Below are 22,040 nucleotides of genomic sequence, written 5' to 3'. Positions count from 1 at the left end.
CATTTGTTTCAAATACACATGATAAAATAAGAGTTTAATTACAAAATTTACAAAAAATCATAAAATACAAAATGGGACCTAGTGTCCTACTAATGCACTGTAGTCTGTGAGGTGACATGACACTATGCGTAATCGTGAACGCCTTACCCAACTGTGGTCTACCGGGCCCTCTGTCCAAATCTTTCGTACTCACGCGTTGCAAAGCGACGCTAAGCATAAAGCTTAGTGGTGCCAATAATACAAGAAAATATAATATGCAAATAAAAATAATAATTTCCTAGCTATTGTGTTCATAAGAAATGAATAATTACTAACTTATTATTTAGTCGAGGGCTAATTATGTTTTATGATATTAACTTCTCATGCATTTTATTAATTATTTTCTTCATGATCTTGAGCTTCTTTGTATTTTATTGTAATCATTCCTGATATTTAATTTTCGTATTTTCTTTAATAATCAGTTCAATTACAGTTATACTTTTCCATGCCCAAGTAACCTATACAAATTGACCGGACTGGATAAATGGGTAAACTAGCACTGGGTACCAGGTACCTCGGGCCGTCACACCATCAGTCACAATGTGTCTCCCGGTGTGCAAACAGAATGGCTAATAAGCCATAAGAGCAATAAGGCATAAAGTCAAGTAAAACATCATAATCAGTATAGCCATAGGCTATCACATCACAGAATGGCAATGAAGCCATACATCATACGCAGTACTACTATCAAAACCCTATTGGCATGCCAACCTATCCAAACCAATCACATTAGGCCTACTAGGGCATTTTGCACTTTTAAGTTTCACAATTTTTGAATTTCAAGTTTGAATATTACTATTCATTTCATTAATCAACTAAAATGTTGACTTTTGCATAGACAATAGGTACATTCGTTTTAATACTCCCAAAATACCACATTTTGCATTCAAAATTTGTTGGTATTGGTTGCCAATACCATTTATAAGTTTAAAGTTAATTGAGCAGAATTTTCAGTTTTTATACCTTATTTTTACTGTTCCATTAGTCATTTTTGCAGTGGGAATTTGGCAAAATAATCAACATGAAAGTTGTTCCTTATTTTGTCTAGTTTAATTTCCTTTTTTAAATCACTCCATTTGGAGTTTTGTAGCTCAAGTTATGGTCCAAAAACCACAACTGGCCGGATTGGAATTTTTCTGGACTGACCATATCTACGGTCTGAGCAGTGAAGGATCGCAACTCCCTTGTTGGATAGGTTCTAGTCATAATTTGGGGTAGCTTTCTTCATGAAAGTTGTTGGTATATATCTTATCTTATTGTTGGTAAAATTTCAGGTCAATTGGACCTCTCTACATTGAGTTATGGCCAAATGAACAACCACTATTCATTTGGCCATTCTGCAGAAATAGCCTGCAGGTCACCCGGATTTGAGCAAGCTTTCGGTCCACTTAGTTTGGTTTTATGGGCATGGTTTCTTCACCAAAGTTGTGCCATTATATGTCTAGTTTCATGTCCACTTGGCCTTGTACCAATTGAACCCATAAAATTTAAGATATGGCTGCCCAAACCTGCTGGACTCATGTCCAATTCTGCAGGTCACCATGGGCAGCCACACCAACTTCAATTCCCACTAATCAAACCACCTCATTTCTTGTTCACATATAACCAAATGGTCACTAATTGACCATTAAAACTCACTTTCATCATTACATAAACAAAATCTCAAATTTGTGCCCAAACCCTAACTCTACCATTTCAATTCTCCATATACATGCAATCAATGAATCAAAGTATCTAATTTATGTTCAATGGCAGCCATGTACAACTATAACTCAATCTAATCAATGAAACCCTAATGTATCCTAAGGCTGCCAAAATTGGTGGAATTTATTCATGCAAACTTGTTTCAATTCTCTTAATTTCACCCTCATTTCATACTCCACATGATATATATATACAAAGTTTTAAGGATGAATTAGCACTAACCTTTTTGAAACCAACCTTGAGCTTATTATTCTTCAAGATTTCTCCTAGAACCATAATAATCATAATCAATTATAACTTCATTTCCTAAATTAAATATCCAATAAAAATTCAACAGCATTTCCCCTTAAATTGGACTAAACTTCTATCATAAATCTTAAATCCACAACCACCCATTAATACCCAATCTAGCAGCTTGTGCATTCAAATTTATATATAATGATCTAACCGTTAGATAAATCCAAAATTTTAACCATATATTCAAGACATCCCTTCACAATATCAATAAAAATTTTAGCATCAAATTATCTCTATATCATGAGATATCAAAACATTCATTCAACCCTTCAAAATCTGAATTTTTGCAGAAATCAGTCTTACTCAGACAGCTCATGCAAAACAATTTATATCTCATAAACCACAAGTCTAAAATTCACAAAATTTTAACCCAGCAGCCTCAACATCCCAAATATCATTTGTACCAAATTGCATAATTTTATAAGCATCCTAACTATTTATTTTTCTCAAATTTCAGTAGCCAAAATTCAGAATTCAACCTACAGACAGCCTGTGTTCAACAATAGATTTCTTCAAATCCAACCGTTGAACAATCACCAAATTTTAACCATAACTTCCAAGCATACATACCTCAAACATATCCAAAAATCAGCCGTAGATGTTGAGCCAAACTCACCTAGACGGAAGAGAAACATACTGCCCTGCTGAACCCCTGTTTCTGCTTCTGTTTATCTCCTTCTCCTTCTTCCTTTCTTTCTTTCTTTTCCTTTTCTCTCTCTTTCTCTCTTGATTCAGCCCGTATGAAGAAGGAAACTGCTGGTTTCTTTTGTTTTTATCTCATTTTTGCTTCATTTTTATCCCTTTTATTTATTTTGTCAAGTGGTGATTGGGTGGGAGTGCTTAGTGACATAAGCATGAGGTCAAAATTATAATTTTAATTCATTTTCTTTTCTTTTCTTCTCTACTCATTTTCAATTTAATTTTTAGCAATATTTATTCATATTTTAGATCATAATAATTATTTGCTTAACTGGACAAGTCGGCCAAAAATCATCTCTGAAGACGAAATGACCAAAATGCCCTCCGTTTGGCTTAACGGGCCAAAATTGTCTATACCGATTGAAAATTTTTTATAAATATTTTCTTGGCATTCTAATGCCATAGGAACCTCAATGACCATTCTCTGGAGTCCCAAAAATTATTTTATGAATTTTTCCCTGGGTCTAAGGCTCCTAGTTGCGATAACCGCAACTTCCCACTAGGTTACCCAACGCTAGGGCACCGACTCATTTAACTTGGTTGTATTTTATTTCTAAATTTTTTTTCTAAATTTTTCTTATTAATATTTGAGTTAATTATAGTTCCTCACTTTAGTTTAAATATATATTATTTATTTATTTATTATTTTTTTTTGGACGATCTAGCTGTCCGGACCGACTGTCACTGCATCAAGAAACTGCATTTGACTAGCTAAAATAAGGATGTTCTGAGTTCAGCTTTTTTCGTTTTGATTTTACATATCAAATTGAACAATTTATGGCCACTGTTTGGCCTCACTTCCTTCATGGAAGTTGTTCTTCTATGTCTTGTTTTATTTTCCTTTTTGAATCATGTCATTTAGATTTGTATAACTCAAGTTATGGTCAAATAACCACAACTGATTCTGTTGCAAATTCTGGTTCCTTTAGCTAGGCAGCTTTGGTATCATACTTTGTCAAATTATTTGGACAAATTGTAGCAATATTTAGGCCTAGTGTTCTTCATAGGATACGTTTCCCTATGTCTTGTCACTCAAAATTTTTAGTTGCACTTTTTCAAGTCATGTAGACTTACTTATAGCCACATTATTGACCTAGACTCAAATGTCCTATATTAACATGATGATTTTCATTTTGGTCTATAGTTTTGACCCAAAATTTAAGCTTCTTGCATTCATAATTTCATATAGATGTCTAAAACACAATTTGAGGTCACTTTTTGGACAAAATTTGTGTCACACCTTACCCCTCTATAAGACATAATATGATCTCGTAGAATACCTAATGAACTACCGAACTTCACCTACCGATAACTTATTAAGTATCCTACAAAGGATTTTAAAAAAAAATTTTCTTACTTTTATAAGTGGTGAGCATTTTCTAATAGATATTAAAACATTTAATTAAAGTTGAAAACTTGTTAAAATTTTTGACCCATTTTATTTTTCGGTAAATTTTATAAAAATTTTGGCAGAGTGCCGTCTGTATTTTGATAAAACAGTTCTTCAAATACCTGTAAAAAGAACTTCCAATTATTTATCAATTCCACAACAATCCTCCGAACCAATTTCAACATCATTTCTCAATTTCCAAATATTCAAATCCACAATTTCCAATTCAAATATCATCCGAAATATTACTAAATACTTTTGTAACATCCTAAATTTCATAGTTCGTACATCCTCCTGTCCTGACAGCTAGTGTCTGCCCCGGAAAGTCGGAATGTCTGGAACTACCCTGTAATGACAGTGAGGAAGTATAAAATAATGAAAAATGTGATAAGAAAAATTAAGGAAAAATAAAATAGATAAAATGTGATTAAGTTAAACGAGCCGAACCCGTAGCGATGGGTATATATATATATATATATATATATATATATATATATATATAAGCCTAGGTTTACTTTGGGCAAGTAAGCATTATTAATTATTTAACAGAATTTTCATACCCATGTATAGTGGGGAAAATGAGTTCCACATACCTCTTTCATGTAATTTAGTATGTAGTGACTTATTAGGAATAAGTCCCTATCAAAAATAATTTATTTCAAGAACCTTTCTTTAGGTTCTGTGACACCCCTTACTCGACTACAGTGTAGCCGAGCAAGTTATGCCACTCAGTGTGCCGGAGCACCAATTCATAGTTCTATTACAATTTATCCCTTTTAAATCATTTGTTTACAATTTTTGATAAATCTAAATTTTTACGCAATTTTTATAAAAAATCCGGCAGAGTGCCAGCTGTAAATTGGAAAAATAGTTCTTCTGAACCGGTTTAAAAACACTTCCAATAATTTCCAATCATTCACAAGCTCCATTTGTATCACATCAATTTACAAAATTTTCTTAACAATTCCTCTATTTATCATTCATTCATTTCACATCATCATTAGACTCAAATCATAAATAAATTCTCATATGTTATTTATAATCACAAATTACAAGTACTTACATTAATACAAAATTATATTACATTTGTTTCAAATACACATGATAAAATAAGAGTTTAATTACAAAATTTACAAAAAATCATAAAATACAAAATGGGACCTAGTGTCCTACTAATGCACTGTAGTCTGTGAGGTGACACAGACACTATGCAGAACTGTGAACGGCCTTACCCAATCTGTGGTCTACTGGGCCCTCTGTCCAAATCTTCGCATCACAGCGTTGCAAAAGCGACGCTAAGCATAAAGCTTAGTGGTGCCAATAATACAAGAAAATATAATATGCAAATAAAAATAATAATTTCCTAGCTATTGTGTTCATAAGAAATGAATAATTACTAACTTATTATTTAGTCGAGGGCTAATTATGTTTTATGATATTAACTTCTTCATGCATTTTATTAATTATTTTCTTCATGATCTTGAGCTTCTTTGTATTTTATTGTAATCATTCCTGATATTTAATTTTCGTATTTTCTTTAATAATCAGTTCAATTACAGTTATACTTTTCCATGCCCAAGTAACCTATACAAATTGACCGGACTGGATAAATGGGTAAACTAGCACTGGGTACCAGGTACCTCGGGCCGTCACACCATCAGTCACAATGTGTCTCCCGGTGTAAACAGAATGGCTAATAAGCCATAAGAGCAATAAGGCATAAAGTCAAGTAAAACATCATAATCAGTATAGCCATAGGCTATCACATCACAGAATGGCAATGAAGCCATACATCATACGCAGTACTGCTATCAAAACCCTATTGGCATGCCAACCTATCCAAACCAATCACATTAGGCCTACTAGGGCATTTTGCACTTTTAAGTTTCACAATTTTTGAATTTCAAGTTTGAATATTACTATTCATTTCATTAATCAACTAAAATGTTGACTTTTGCATAGACAATAGGTACATTCGTTTTAATACTCCCAAAATACCACATTTTGCATTCAAAATTTGTTGGTATTGGTTGCCAATACCATTTATAAGTTTAAAGTTAATTGAGCAGAATTTTCAGTTTTTATACCTTATTTTTACTGTTCCATTAGTCATTTTTGCAGTGGGAATTTGGCAAAATAATCAACATGAAAGTTGTTCCTTATTTTGTCTAGTTTAATTTCCTTTTTTAAATCACTCCATTTGGAGTTTTGTAGCTCAAGTTATGGTCCAAAAACCACAACTGGCCGGATTGGAATTTTTCTGACTGACCATATCTACAAGTGAATAAAGTGATCGCAACTCCCTTGTTGGATAGGTTCTAGTCATAATTTGGGGTAGCTTTCTTCATGAAAGTTGTTGGTATATATCTTATCTTATTGTTGGTAAAATTTCAGGTCAATTGGACCTCTCTACATTGAGTTATGGCCAAATGAACAACCACTATTCATTTGGCCATTCTGCAGAAATAGCCTGCAGGTCACCCGGATTTGAGCAAGCTTTCGGTCCACTTAGTTTGGTTTTATGGGCATGGTTTCTTCACCAAAGTTGTGCCATTATATGTCTAGTTTCATGTCCACTTGGCCTTGTACCAATTGAACCCATAAAATTTAAGATATGGCTGCCCAAACCTGCTGGACTCATGTCCAATTCTGCAGGTCACCATGGGCACCACACCAACTGCAATTCCCACTAATCAAACCACCTCATTTCTTGTTCACATATAACCAAATGGTCACTAATTGACCATTAAAACTCACTTTCATCATTACATAAACAAAATCTCAAATTTGTGCCCAAACCCTAACTCTACCATTTCAATTCTCCATATACATGCAATCAATGAATCAAAGTATCTAATTTATGTTCAATGGCAGCCATGTACAACTATAACTCAATCTAATCAATGAAACCCTAATGTATCCTAAGGCTGCCAAAATTGGTGGAATTTATTCATGCAAACTTGTTTCAATTCTCTTAATTTCACCCTCATTTCATACTCCACATGATATATATATACAAAGTTTTAAGGATGAATTAGCACTAACCTTTTTGAAACCAACCTTGAGCTTATTATTCTTCAAGATTTCTCCTAGAACCATAATAATCATAATCAATTATAACTTCATTTCCTAAATTAAATATCCAATAAAAATTCAACAGCATTTCCCCTTAAATTGGACTAAACTTCTATCATAAATCTTAAATCCACAACCACCCATTAATACCCAATCTAGCAGCTTGTGCATTCAAATTTATATATAATGATCTAACCGTTAGATAAATCCAAAATTTTAACCATATATTCAAGACATCCCTTCACAATATCAATAAAAATTTTAGCATCAAATTATCTCTATATCATGAGATATCAAAACATTCATTCAACCCTTCAAAATCTGAATTTTTGCAGAAATCAGTCTTACTCAGACAGCTCATGCAAAACAATTTATATCTCATAAACCACAAGTCTAAAATTCACAAAATTTTAACCCAGCAGCCTCAACATCCCAAATATCATTTGTACCAAATTGCATAATTTTATAAGCATCCTAACTATTTATTTTTCTCAAATTTCAGTAGCCAAAATTCAGAATTCAACCTACAGACAGCCTGTGTTCAACAATAGATTTCTTCAAATCCAACCGTTGAACAATCACCAAATTTTAACCATAACTTCCAAGCATACATACCTCAAACATATCCAAAAATCAGCCGTAGATGTTGAGCCAAACTCACCTAGACGGAAGAGAAACATACTGCCCTGCTGAACCCCTGTTTCTGCTACTGTTTATCTCCTTCTCCTTCTTCCTTTCTTTCTTTCTTTTCCTTTTCTCTCTCTTTCTCTCTTGATTCAGCCCGTATGAAGAAGGAAACTGCTGGTTTCTTTTGTTTTTATCTCATTTTTGCTTCATTTTTATCCCTTTTATTTATTTTGTCAAGTGGTGATTGGGTGGGAGTGCTTAGTGACATAAGCATGAGGTCAAAATTATAATTTTAATTCATTTTCTTTTCTTTTCTTCTCTACTCATTTTCAATTTAATTTTTAGCAATATTTATTCATATTTTAGATCATAATAATTATTTGCTTAACTGGACAAGTCGGCCAAAAATCATCTCTGAAGACGAAATGACCAAAATGCCCTCCGTTTGGCTTAACGGGCCAAAATTGTCTATACCGATTGAAAAATTTTCTAAATATTTTCTTGGCATTCTAATGCCATAGGAACCTCAATGACCATTCTCTGGAGTCCCAAAAATTATTTTATGAATTTTTCCCTGGGTCTAAGGCTCCTAGTTGCGATAACCGCAACTTCCCACTAGGTTACCCAACGCTAGGGCACCGACTCATTTAACTTGGTTGTATTTTATTTCTAAATTTTTTTTCTAAATTTTTCTTATTAATATTTGAGTTAATTATAGTTCCTCACTTTAGTTTAAATATATATTATTTATTTATTTATTATTTTTTTTTGGACGATCTAGCTGTCCGGACCGACGCTGGTCACCAGACCAGTAAACTGTACGGACTAGCTAAAATAAGGATGTTACAGGTTCAGTTTTTTCGTTTTGATTTTACATATCAAATTGAACAATTTATGGCCACTGTTTGGCCTCACTTCCTTCATGGAAGTTGTTCTTCTATGTCTTGTTTTATTTTCCTTTTTGAATCATGTCATTTAGATTTGTATAACTCAAGTTATGGTCAAATAACCACAACTGATTCTGTTGCAAATTCTGGTTCCTTTAGCTAGGCAGCTTTGGTATCATACTTTGTCAAATTATTTGGACAAATTGTAGCAATATTTAGGCCTAGTGTTCTTCATAGGATACGTTTCCCTATGTCTTGTCACTCAAAATTTTTAGTTGCACTTTTTCAAGTCATGTAGACTTACTTATAGCCACATTATTGACCTGGACTCAAATGTCCTATATTAACATGATGATTTTCATTTTGGTCTATAGTTTTGACCCAAAATTTAAGCTTCTTGCATTCATAATTTCATATAGATGTCTAAAACACAATTTGAGCTCTCTTTCTTAGGTTTCTAAAACTATATGGCACATCTCAATTGAAGTTTTCTAGTGGGAGATATGCTTAAAATACTATGCTAGAGTCAACGGTTACTTATACACATTTCAAGAATTTATACACTAACTTGGCCTAGCCAATTGACCTATTTCTCTTGATTTCTGGGTTTTGGTCAAAATACTAGTCTTATAGGTCTATGTCTTATTGAAGGTTTGGCACTAGTTTTAGGGCATTTGGATTTCTGTGGACCAAGTATGGCTTCTTTGCCAAAACTGGTCAAGTTGCCTTTGTCTAGCAATTCTGGGCAGTTTTGATTCTGGACAGTTTTAGCAACCCAATTTAGGCAAGCAATTTGACTTGGTTAATGGCATTTCTGGGCTCTAGTGTCTTCACAAAAGTTGTAGCCTTATGTCTAAGCTTTCCAATAGCATAAATTTCAGGTCATGTGGACCTGTCTAGAGTGAGATATGACCAAATGAATGTACACTGTTCATTTGGTCAATTTTCTGGGTTCACAATTTTGTAATCCAGATTAGGGCAACTTTTGGGTCACTTTTTGGACAAAATTTGTGTCACACCTTACCCCTCTATAAGGCATAATATGATCTCGTAGAATACCTAATGAACTACCGAACTTCACCTACCGATAACTTATTAAGTATCCTACAAAGGATTTTAAAAAAAAAATTTCTTACTTTTATAAGTGGTGAGCATTTTCTAATAGATATTAAAACATTTAATTAAAGTTGAAAACTTGTTAAAATTTTTGACCCATTTTATTTTTCGGTAAATTTTATAAAAATTTTGGCAGAGTGCCGTCTGTATTTTGATAAAACAGTTCTTCAAATACCTGTAAAAAGAACTTCCAATTATTTATCAATTCCACAACAATCCTCTGAACCAATTTCAACATCATTTCTCAATTTCCAAATATTCAAATCCACAATTTCCAATTCAAATATCATCCGAAATATTACTAAATACTTTTGTAACATCCTAAATTTCATAGTTCGTACATCCTCCTGTCCTGACAGCTAGTGTTTGCCCCGGAAAGTCGGAATGTCTGGAACTACCCTGTAATGACAGTGAGGAAGTATAAAATAATGAAAAATGTGATAAGAAAAATTAAGGAAAAATAAAATAGATAAAATGTGATTAAGTTAAACGAGCCGAACCCGTAGCGATGGGTGACTGCATTGGGAAGTTACGGCGATGACCGTTGACTAGTCCTGAACTGCGGGGAACCCGGAAAAATATTTTCGAGACATAATTAAAGGTCTACTAAGGTATAATTGACATTGGAAATGTCAAAGAAAAATTAATAAGTCAGTACAAATAAAAATGAAAATTTAAGAAAATCGACGGGACAAGGATTAAATCGGTGTTACAGAAAAAGTCTGAATTTGACCCGAAGAGGGGCATTTTGGTCATTTGACACCTAGAGTTGACTTTTGACCTAAATATCCATGAAAAATAAGTGGTATTATATTTTGAAAATTTAATGAAAAATGAAATTCAAGATACAATGTAATTTAAGGGAATTGGAGGGCATAATTGCAATTAAAGGAAATCTTAAATTAATCAAATTTTTAATTGTGATTAGTGGGGCATTAGTGGAGTATATAAGGACCACTAGGACAGATTTCTCCACTAAAAGATTCATCTTTTTCTTCATTCTTTTACTTTGCCAAATGTGATTTTCCTCCAAGCTTCCTCCATGGCCATTCATGCATAAGCTCAAATCTACCATGATTCAAGCCATATTTCTTCAAACTCCCTTCATTAAAAGTGGTCCTCACACCATGGGCAGTATGTGGGCAGCAAAAAAAAAAAAGAGGAAATTCCATGGATTTGTGAAGCTCAAGTTAAGGTTAGTGCTTAATCTCCCCATTTTCTTTCATTAGATCTTGTTTTGAGCTTTGGGTGAGTTGAATTATGGAAGAAATTTGAGGTTTGATGAATTATTGGTGATGAAGCAATTTGGCAGCCATGAAACCTCACCATGAACAGCTTGCCCTTGCATGTAAATGGTTGTTTGGATGTTGATTTAAATGTTTAATTGTATTGAAGTTGAATTCCACGTGTAAAGTTTGATTTGTAAGCTTGAAAAGTGAAAATGGAAGTTGATGGGTATGTGTAAACTTGTGGCAGCCTCATGAAGAAGATTGAAGTGTTTAAGTTCATGAAATATTGTTGAATTATGGTGCTTGTGGTGGCAGCACGTGTATGTGTATAATTGTTTGGATTTAGACATGTAAATGAGGTATGTTCATGTGGTTAAATTATTATAATTGGACTTGGAAAATTCTGTGTTATAGTGTGCATATTAAGAATGGCTACCAGCTATCCAAAATGACCAAAATGTGTTGTTAAATGTGTTAATGGTAAGGCACAAACTAGAATTGGCATGAAGGAAGTAGTTTGGTATGTGTTGAATATGTAATTGGTAAGTGATTAGAAGTGTGTAGTAGGGCAGTGTGTGTTTTAGCTTAGAACTTTAAGTGTGTGACTCCAATGGGTATGAGACTAATTGGAGGTGAAACTAGGCACAAAAATGTGCCAACTTTCATGAAGGAAGCTTACCTAAATTCTGTCTAGAAGGTGACTTGAAAAATGACCAAATCCATATTAGTGACTTGAAAGCCTGAAAATTGACCATTTGGGCAGTAGTTAGTTTTTTGGCCATAACTCACTCAAAACAGGTCCAAATGACTTGAAATTTTTCCCATGAATAGTTTAGACATATATCCACAATTCTTATGAAGACACCAAAGCCCAGAAATGGCCAAAACCAAGCCAAAGAGCTTGCACAAATTCAGGTACCAAAACTGGCTGAACCAAAAGTGACCTAAAGTTACCATTTTAGTGCATTCTGTCCAGCATTGGTAAATTGACCATAAATTGGTCTATACAACTCAGAATGACCTGAAATTTTGGCCCGCATGCAATAAGACATATACCTACAAGTTTGTAGTTTGGACCGAGAACCGAAAACTGAGGAAACTAGGTCGTCCGGCTAGGTCAAAATAGTACACCAAAATCCAGTAAATTGCAATAAAATGCAATACACTTGGAAATGAAATTTGGTAACATATACCAACACTAAAGGGCTATAAAATGTGACATATTGATAACATTAGAATTGACTCACTTAGAGTGCATCAAGGGTCAACATTATAAGTTGACTAATGAAATGAATTGAAGGGAATAGTATCAAGAAAATTTAGATACTGGATTTTATTGTTAGAAACAATTTAACTGAGTACTGAAACACTTTAAATTGTGTGTCTCAGTTGATAAGGATATTGGGAAGCATAAGGAACACTGAGTCAAAGCCAAGAGGCATTTATCAGAGGTTTGTGCACAACTAGTTTTTAACTGATTTTGTTATGAATATTTTATATGATTAAATGACATATTTTTCTTATGTATTATGTTTAACAAGCATTGGATTTAATTCAATTATTATTGAAATTGTTATAGTATGTATGAATTTAGCTTTGTGAAATGGTATTTCCACAAGTATTAAGCATTGTTGTGAATTGAATAAATTATGTTTTGGAAAATTGTGATAGAACATATTTTGAATTGTGATGGGCAATTTGCATGGAAATATGCAAATTTATGATTTGAATTGTGATGAGCATAAAAATTATTGGATATTGGAATTGACTTTGAATCGAATTGTATTGTGATTTATGCTCACTAAAAGGATTGTGATATTGTTTTATATCTCACTGTAGATGCTTGACTAGGTTATTACCCGTCTCTCTCATTTGTTGAGAAGACAATGAAGTTAGTTGTGTTTTGATTACCATGGTACGTGCACAGGCTTAGATTCTCCTCTTATTAGAGGTTAGATCTAAGTTTTTATGTTATGGCCCTTTCGAAAGATTCATTATTATGATGTGCACTGTGCACAATGATTCGAACTCCCCGACCATAGGGAGTTAGAATCTGATTTGACCTCCCCGACCATAGGGAGTTAGAATCACCCCGAAGATGGCCCTTTCTGATTAGTCTTGCATAGTTAGTGAGATAAAGAATGGCTTTTGAGATAAAGAATGGTTTTTGAATAATAAAGAATTGTAATTTCAATTATGATTTATGTATAATTGATTTTGTTGGAATTAATCTTTATTTCCAATAAATTGTTGGAATTACCTTAAATGGTTAGTTATGATTTGATAAATTGAATTTCGTGATCAAAGTCATTTTATACAAATGATTTATATTATTGGCAATGAATATTTTGAGTTTTAGAATTTGATGAATATTCAAAATTCCAAATTATTTGCTATAAATTTTGTCAATGTATATTGTATTATGTTTTAAATTATAGTTGTGCACCACTGAGTTCACCACTCAGCGATAGCTTTATATGCTGTCGCAGGTGAAAAGAGCATAGAACAGTTGAGTAAGCTTCTTTAAATACACATTCAGATCAGCTCCAGGTTTATCATAAGTATACCCATGTACACAGGTTTTGATGTATGCATGTAATAATATGTATATAAATTATTTGAGCAGTTGTATAAAAACTCTTGTAAAATATTTTGGTATGTAATTAAATGTAAATTATTATGATATAAATGTTGAGTCTTTTAATCAATGAAATGTTCTTTATGATGAGATTGGTTTGAAAATGAATTGATTTGATTATTGAGATTTGAATTGTGAGTTGAAATGAAGTTATTGGAGTTGTATTTGAGAAAACATATTAGGAGTGTTTTCCTTTTCAAGTTTGAAGAACTGTTTTCTCAAAACACAGCCGGCACTTTGCTGAATTTTTGAAAAAAATTTTATAACACCAGATTTTAATCGATGATTTAAATTTCACAAAAATTATTTTAAAATCCCTTGTAGTATATCTAATGGGTTATCGGTAGGCGAAGTACGATAATTCATTAGGTGTACTACGGGATCATGTTACATCTTACAGAGGAGTAGGGTGTGACCACTTTCATTCAAATTAAAATAAAATACTTCCATTCATATGTAATTAAATGTAAAACAATTTATATAATCATACTAAAAATTTACATTAGAAAAATCCAAACTAAAATTTATTACAAACTTTATACAAACTGCTCAATACTAGTTTTACATGTCCATACCTTTACATACATTACATATATCAAAATAAATTTTTACAGTCAGGATATAAAATATACCCGATAGACTTTAGAGTAGATAGCTCCTCTGTCCTCAGTAGCTCACTCTGCTGCTCTTCTAGTCTCTATATTTGTAACAGCAATAACAGCCATCGCTGAGTACTAGGACTCAATGGTGCACAGCATACTAAATTAATCTTTATGCAAAATTTAAATCATATTTATTCAAAAATTGAACTGAATATGAGAATTAAATAGAAAACATGAATTATGAGATTTTAATCTAAACAATTGCATTTCGAAGTGTTAAAACCAATTTCATAAAACCCACAATTATATCATGCCGTTCAAAACAAATACCATCTCTGTAACACCCTCACTGTATCCATTCCGTACATTCTACTATTCCGATGACCAGTGTCCGTCCGAACAGCTAGAACGTCTTGAAAAATATTTAAACTAAAGTGAGGAACCATAATTAACTCAAATATTAACAAGAAAAATGTAGGAAAAATTTTAGAAATAAAATACAACCAAGTTAAGTGAGTCAGTGCCCTAGCGATGGGTAATCCAGTGGGAAGTTGCGATCCTCGCAACTAGTAGCCCTAAACCCAGGAGAAAATTCATAAAATAATTTTTGGGACTCCAGAGAAGAGTCATTGAGGTTTCTATGGCATTAGAATGCCAAGAAAATGCTTAGAAAAATTTTTCAATTGGTACAAACAATTTTAGTCTATTAAGCCAAACGGAGGGCATTTTGGTCATTTCGTCTTTAGAGATGATTTTTAGCCGACTTATCCAGTTAAGTAAATAATTATTATGGCATAAAATGTGAATAAATATTGCTAAAAATTAAATTGAAAATGAGTAAAGAAGAAAAGAAAAGAAAATGAAAGAAAATGTCAATTATGACATCACATGATGTCACTAAAGCACTCCCACCCAATCACATTGTGACACATGTCCATAAACCACTTAAAAAGCATAAAATGGGCTGAAAATTTGAAGAAACCAATTTATTTCTTCCCTTTCCCAATTCCAACCGTGACTCTCATCTTCCCTCTCCCTAACCCATTCCTCCATGAAAGCTTAAGGCAAGCTTGAGACAACCTACCAAATCACCTCTAAACCCTAACTTCTCTTCATGAAAAATTGTCCTTACCACTAGAGCAAGCCTTGGACAGCAATTTGAAGAGGAAAAAGAAAGGTTTTGGCAAGCTTGGGAGTAGCTCCAACAAGGTTAGTGTCCAATCTCTTAGCACTTTTACTTGATTCATGCTTAATGCCATGAGATAAGTAAAAAATGTAAGAAAAACAAAACAAAAATTATGTGTATCCATCCCTATAAATTTGAGCAGCCTAGGGGTGGTTAGGGTTTGATGAATTTACTTGAAGTAAAGTGTTTATGAGCTGCGATAGCATGAGATGAGTGCTTGAACATGATTGACATTTGAATAACATTAGGGTTTGCTCATGTAATGGTATGTTAACCTTGCAATGGTGAATTAGTGACCATTTGAATTTGTGTGAGGAGGAATTGAAGTGAGCAAGGATGTTGGAGTGGAACTTAGGCATGCTGCCCTTAGTGACCTGCAGGACTAGTTGTGAGTCCAGTAGGTTTGGGTAGCTATAAATGGAGTTGTAGAGGTTCAATTAGGGCAAGGCTAATTGGACATAAAACTAGACACATAATAGCACCACTTTGGTGAAGAAACCCTGCCCAGAAAATCAAATCAAGTTGGCCTAAAAATTGCCCTAATCTGGGTGACTTGCATTCTACCTGGCAAAATGACCAAATGAATAATATCTATTCATTTGGTCATAACTTAGTGTAGAAAGGTCGAATTGACCTGAAATTTTACCAGCAGAAATTAGAGACATGGACCTACAACTTTCATGAAGAATACAAATCCAAATTCTGATCATAACCTAGTCAAATTGCCAACTAAACTTAGGTTACCAAATCTGGCAGAACCAGTTTTGCCAAGAATTTTGGATTCTGTCCAATCCGGCCAGTTATGGTGTTTAGGTCATAACTTAAGTTACAAAACTCCAAATGGAGTGATTCAAAAAAAGAAATGTAACTAAACACAATAAGGAACAACTTTCATGGAGACAATTTTGCCAAATTCCTACTATACAAATGATCAATGGAACAGTAAACATAGTGCTTGAAATCTGAAAATTGTGAATAACTAACACTAAGCTTTGAAATAAAATTGGCAACCAATGCTAATAACTTTGGAATGTAAAATGTGGTATGTTGGTGATATTTGAATTAATATACCTATTATCTATGAAAAAGTCAATATTTTAGTTAACTAATGAAATGAATAGTAACCTTATATATAAAGTACAAATATTCAAGAAATGACTTTGTAATATGCCTTAGTAGGCCTAATGTGATTGGTTTGGATAGGTTGGCATGCCAAAAGGGTTCTGATAGCAGTACTGCGTATGATGTATGGCTCCATGCCATTCTATGATGATAGCCTATGGCTATACTGATTATGATGTTATACTTGGCTTTATGCCTTATTGCTTTTATGGCTTATTAGCCATTCTGTTTGCACACCGGGAGACACATTGTGACCGATGGTGTGACGGCCCGAGGTACTTGGTACCCAATGCTAGTTTACCCGTTTATCCAGTCTGATCAATTTGTATAGGTTACTTGGGCATGGAAAAGTATAATTGTAATTGAATTGATTATTAATGAAAATAAGGAAATTAAAAATCAAGATAAAGATCAAGAAAGATTACAATAAAATAAAGAAGCTTAAAATCATCAAGAAAATAATTAACAAAATGCATGAAGAAGTTAATATCATAAAATGTAATTAGCCTTCGACTAAACAATAAGTTAGTAATTATTCATTTCTTATGAATACAATAACTAGGAAATTATTATTTTTATTTTGCATATTATATTTTATTGTATTATTGGCACCACTAAGCTTTATGTTTAGCGCATCGCTTTTGCAACGCGTAGGTACTGAAGATTTGGACAGAGAGCCCAGTAGACCACAGACTGGGTAAGGCCGTTCACAGTTTTGCATAGTGTCCATGTCACCTCACAGGCGACAGTGCATTAGTAGGACACTAGGTCCCATTTTGTATTTTGTGATTTTTGTAAGTTTTGTAATTAAACTCTTATTTTATCATGTGTATTTGAAGCAAATGTAATATAATTTTGTATTAATGTAAGTATTTGTAACTTTGTGATTATAAATACCATGTGAGAATTTATTTATGATTTGAGCATGATGATGATGTGAAATGAATGAATGATAAATGGAGGAATTGTTTAGAAATTGTTGTAAATTGATGTGATACAAATGGAGTTTGGGAATGATTGAAAACGTATTGGAAGCATTTTTTTTTCATAGGTTCTGAAGAACTGTTTTCTCCATTTTTAGCTGGCACTCTGTTGGATTTTCTGTAAAATTTTCAGAATCTTAAATTAATTCACAATTTCAATAAATAAATTAAATGACATAAATTTCACTTAGTGACTAATAAATGAATAAATAAATAAATTAAGAAAGAGTAAATTGTAATAAAATAAGATATGGTGCTCCGGCAAACTGTGTGGCATATCTTGCTCGGTTACACTGTAGACGGGTAAGGGCTGTCACAAAATCAATAGCCAGAGGCTTATGAGAAGTCACATCACAAGGCTAGCTAGCTCAAATATATGGAAACCCATTCTTTTTCTTCTTCTACTGGCACACACCTCAACACTTCAGCCAGAGAAGGAATCAAAATTCGAAACTGATTTCTCCCACTAGTCATGCTAGTGAGGTATTCAAATATATAGTCATGACACTGTGGTTTCAAAACTTATCTTAACAATTTACTAAACATTTATGCCATCTCAAATATACACAAATAACTTTCAACAATTTAAATCAAAAGCATAATAAATATTTCATCACAATGATGTCACAATTCAATATTTCAATTTATTCAAAATAATATGCAGAAGAAAATTTACAGAAATTCTATGTTGTGCACAAACCTTATATGAGTTGCCTTTTGGCCTTGACTCGACACCTCGGGTTCCTCCCGGTATTCTTTTCCACTGAAACACACAGTTTCATAGTGTTTTAGTATCATAACTTAGCATAAATCCAAAAATAAATTGAAACTTACTTTTACCTAGCTCTAATGTGCTAAACTTGATGTTCTTTAAAATTTTGTGCTTCGGGGTTACTATTCACTACACTATTCAAGTCAATTTGTTGACTTTCTAGGGCTTAATAGGTATGAAAATTCCAATTTCACCCACATACCACATTTTGGTCACCAATTTTGTTGGTTTTGGTTGTTTTCTCAAAACTTAAGTCTTTTAAGCAAAATTTGCAAATTTTCAATTTTGGTGTCCTATGTTCCACTGTTCTATTGGTCATGTTGCTGTTAGAAGTTGGCTAAGTTTTCCTCATAGAAATTGTTCCTTATTGTCTTAACTTTATTCTTCTTTTTGAATCACTCTAATTGGAGGTTTTTAACTCAAGTTATAGCCATTTGAATCATGGCTGTCGGATTGGACTTAACCCAGATTTTCTGGGCAAATTCTGGTTCTGGTAGTTTTAGGTCACCAAATTTGGGTGGCTAAATGACTTGGTTAGGGGCATAATTTGGGTTTGTTTTCTCAATAAAAGTTTTAGGTCTATATCTCAACTTTCCACTTGTAAATTTTCAGGTCATTTAGACCTGCCTAGCCCAATTTATGGTCAAATAAATAAACACTGTTCATTTAGTCATTTTTATACAGGTCAGATTGCCTAATCCAAATTCGGTCAATTTGTTCACTAGGTTTTAGTCACTTTTTGAGCATGATTACTGAATGAAAAATGTGTCATTTTGTGTCTAGTTTCATTCCCAATTGACCTCACACCAATTGGACTTGTAAATTTCCAGTTTTGGTCCCTGAAAGAGACCCTAGTCCTACTGCCTATAGCATGACCCTAAGCAATCCGAATTTGCATTTGGTTCCAACACTTCTAACATACTCCAATTGGTCACAAATGACCATTTCTCAACTCAAACTAAGTCAAACACATCATTTAACAATTTCTCACATTTTTCCTCCCAAAATAGTAGGTGCCAAACCCTAATTCACATATTTGTTTTATTTAACTAATTTCAAGAATACTAGCATTACTTCTATACTCATGCAAGCTTACCTATATTATTTATTCAATCAAATTCATACATTATCATCACAGCACTAGCTGGCTGAATTTTTCCTCTAGTCCTCCTACAATTATGTTCTTTTTATCTTTAAGTTAATTTCTAAGCTACTTGAACCAAAAACATAGAGATTAAACTAAGAAATGGAAGTTTGCTCACTAACCTCAAACTTTGATTTTCAATCTTCAATTCCCTTCTTCTTTTCTTCTTTCTCTCTTGTTCAAGCTTCTTCTCAAGTTAGGTTATCAAGTTCTAATGGAGAAATTTAGGGAATTTAGGGTTAAATTGTGAAAGAACGGAAGCGTGAAAAACACAAGTTTATACCATTGAATTCAAAAATTTTCACCTAGGATCACATGTATCATGCAAGATTTATTTTTATCTATTTGATTTCAATAATAAAAAACATATTAAAACTCTTTTAATATGTTTTTAGATCTATATTTTCCATTTAAGATTTTTAAATTAATCAGATTAATTTTAGAACCCTAGATCACATAAAAAACGATTACACTAACCTCTTGATGCACTGTAGCGTATCTGTGCCTTTGAGATTCATCTTCAGGACACCAGATGTTGTCCCTCTAGCTTGTCCACGCCAAGAACACCTATGGCAGCCCTTGAACAGCTTCTAAAGCTTTTTCCATTAATTAGAAATTCAAGTTCTGCCTTTTAAGAGATTAGAGATGTAAACAGGACACTAGAAATAATTTCTAGTATTCTTAATTCAAGAGATTGATGGCTAATCTCTTTGAATTGATGAGAGATGAAGAAGAATAGATGGGGAGCCTCAAAATGGCGTGACAAAGGAGGAGTGGCTGCTGGTTGTATTTTTCTTTTTCATAACAACACTTATATATAGCTAGGTTAACACATTAAACCCTTACCACATGTCACCCTTTGATTAGCTCTAGGTTTAAGTGACCCAATCACATTGTGCCAAGTGTCAAACCTATATTTAATCTTGATTTTAATCATCTTACATGATTAAAAAACATTTGGCAAGCTTATGTGAAATCTCATGTGTCACCATCTCATGGTTCCACGTGTCACACTGTGAAATGACCAAAATGCCCCCTGTGTCTTAATTTTGAGTTCTCAATCTAAAATATTTATTTTTCTTCTTCTAATTAATTTATATCAAGTATAAATTAATTAATTAATCTCTATTAATTAATTTTTCATTAATTAAATTCATATTTAAATACTTTAAATATAAATTTAACTTATACTATACATCCAATAATCTAGATTTGGTTTCAAGTCATGCTAGGGACTTTACAATCTAATTGCAAACTAAACCTATTTAATTAATCAATTAAACTCTTTAATTAATTAAGGTGATAACTTGTGTATGTGTTTGACCTACTAGGCTCATCACTAATTGGCAATGAGACATGATATCAACTCTTAATATCATCAAAACTCTTTCTTACCATAAATGATTTCTCTAAATCATTTTATGCAACTCATAGACCATGGTTAACACCTAGCATAGCATGCCATGGACACCCAATTAGTAATAAGGTTTACCTTAAATGAACCTATAATCATATGTTACCATGCACTAGAATCTCTCTATTACAAAATCCCAACTCAAGCTGGAGTCATGGTTTATGTCAAACCCCATTTGCTATGAATATTATGTTCTCTTTTAATTCCAGTTCTTGATTAAAAAGATTTTCTCATCAGAAACTCTTTTCTAAATAAATCTATCTATCCTGGCCAGGAACTTGAAACATCGAGAACAATTAAATGAACATAGGATTTTATCTTTATTTACTTAGAGGAACAGATTCCATCTTGATCAACACCTACCTCCATATATAACTAGTAGGAGCCAACACATGCCCATATACCCATACACAGTACAAGTATGAAAGCAGTATCAAACTCAAACTACCTATATACAAGATAACTATGCTATCTCAGGTCTAAAGATTATATGCACTGATATGATTTATGACTAAACATTGACAAGAGTAAACTCCATGTGCTTGTCATAAGTGTCATTGGTTCGGCCTACTTATCATTTATAAGTGCCTATCATGTTTTTCATATGGCATGAGACTCACCATTCCATCTTATTTATATCTCATATAAATAACTTGGGAACAAACATGAATACAATCTTTCTGGATAAGTCATGTCCTTATTATGAAGTATCCTTGATTGTGAATCTATTTATGATACTTTGTGCTAGAAATATTATCACTCATATTCTTAACAACTTAAGAATAATATTTATAACAAAATATCAATGGACCTTTTCTATTACACATAAATATATTATGTAAATGGAAAAGTAGAAATGCCTTTTATTAATAAAATATGTACAAGATACATACTAAATGATATGCTCTAGGGCATACTACTAACAACTTGGTGGGTTCAAAGGCTTGAGTGCAAGCTTCCATGGTGTTTTGGTGAGGGAGAGGGAGAGAGAATGGTGGACGGCAAGGCCAGTGAAGAAGAAGACTATTATTTTTTTCTCTCTCTCTTTTCTTTTCTTTTTTATGTCTTTAGGAAGACCACAAATTATCAAAATTTTATTATTATTTTTTTATTAGT

Source organism: Hevea brasiliensis, chromosome 10, assembly GCF_030052815.1.
Source record: "Hevea brasiliensis isolate MT/VB/25A 57/8 chromosome 10, ASM3005281v1, whole genome shotgun sequence".
NCBI lineage: Eukaryota > Viridiplantae > Streptophyta > Magnoliopsida > Malpighiales > Euphorbiaceae > Hevea > Hevea brasiliensis.
The sequence above is the reverse complement of the archived record's forward strand: the minus strand, read 5'-3'. Positions refer to the sequence as shown.